Source organism: Erpetoichthys calabaricus, chromosome 4 (genome assembly GCF_900747795.2).
Source record: "Erpetoichthys calabaricus chromosome 4, fErpCal1.3, whole genome shotgun sequence".
NCBI lineage: Eukaryota > Metazoa > Chordata > Cladistia > Polypteriformes > Polypteridae > Erpetoichthys > Erpetoichthys calabaricus.
Window position 1 is genome coordinate 242,833,222 of NC_041397.2, and position 1,596 is coordinate 242,834,817.

The window sequence follows — 1,596 nt, forward strand, 5'->3', positions numbered from 1 at the left end:
GGGATATTGATCTGGTCAATTAAGTAGCAGAGGGGGTTGTTAATCAGTTTCAGTAGCTTTGGTGTTAATGAAATTAACAATAGGTGCACTAGAGGGGCAACAATGAGACAACCCCTAAAACAGGAATGGTTTAACAGGTGGAGGCCACTGACATTTTTTCCTCCTCATCTTTTTTGACTGTTTTTTCACTAGTTTTGCATTTGGCTATGGTCAGTGTCACTACTGGTAGCATGAGGCAATACCTGGACCCTACAGAGGTTGGACAGGTAGTCCAACTTCTTAAGGATGGGACATCAATACGTGCCATTGCCAGAAGGTTTGCTGTGTCTCCCAGCACAGTCTCAAGGGCATGGAGGAGATTCCAGGAGACAGGCAGTTATTCTAGGAGAGCTGGACAGGGCCGTAGAAGGTCCTTAACACATCAGCAGGACCAGTATCTGCTCCTCTGGGCAAGGAGGAACAGGATGAGCACTGCCAGAGCCCTACAAAATGACCTCCAGCAGGCCACTGGTGTGAATGTCTGTGACCAAACAATCAGAAACAGACTTCATGAGGGTGGCCTGACCGAGTATGATTTGGAGTTGCTTTAATAAAATTTCGGCAAAATGGACTAACTAGCCTTCTGCATAATTTTTTCCTTTGATTTTCAGGGTGTCTTTGAATTCATGCCTCTGTAAAGTTGCTAATTCTCATTTCTATCAAATGATGTAGCATCCTTTCGTTCCTAACATATTACCCGGTCCATATCAGTATAGATATCCAGCAGGATTTTTTTTCCCCATTGAGATCTGATGTGTTTTCAAAGGGTTCCTTTAATTTATATTATACCGTTTGCCTTTCTAAGTCAGCAAGTGTTGCATACTGTATGTCCTAAGCAGAATGGAGCTCAGTGTCATCACTATTCTGTCCATCCTTTACCACCTTCTGCAGTCCCTTAATGACCTTGAGGTACTGTACCAGGGTAGGATTCAGCCAAGGAGGATGAATGCCACTGCACACCTATAGAAGTTCATGAGAACAGACGGAGAAACACGAGCTGCCAACAGACATCTGAGGCAGGGGTGAGACTTTTAGACAAGAAACAAAATGTGAAGTGTTAACTTCAGTGCATCATTAATAGTCAAACTAAGTAATTTAAGGCAGTTCACTCTTTCAACAGGATCCTGTCTAATACAGACAAAAGTGTGGTCTACCTGCTGCTTCTTGAAATCTATGACCAGCTCCTTGGTTTTGTTGACATTAAGAAGAAGATTATTGACCTGGTACCTGTGAGTCTGCATGTAGACCTCTACTCTGCAAGCAAACACATTATTGTTGATCATCAGGTCTATAATGGTGGCATCATCAGCAAATTTAATGATTGAGTTAAACCTGTCTCTGGTCACAAAATCACAGGTGAACAAGGGGTACAGACGAAGGCTCAGCACACTACCCATTAGTGCCTGTGTCAGCATGGAGGATGACTTGCTGCCAATCCACACATGCTGGAGTCTTTTGGTTAGGAAGATTAAAATCCAAATGCAGATAGCATTGCTAGGTCTTAAACTGAGGAGTTTCATGGCCAGGTTTGCTTTAACAGCGAAATTAAAGGCTGAG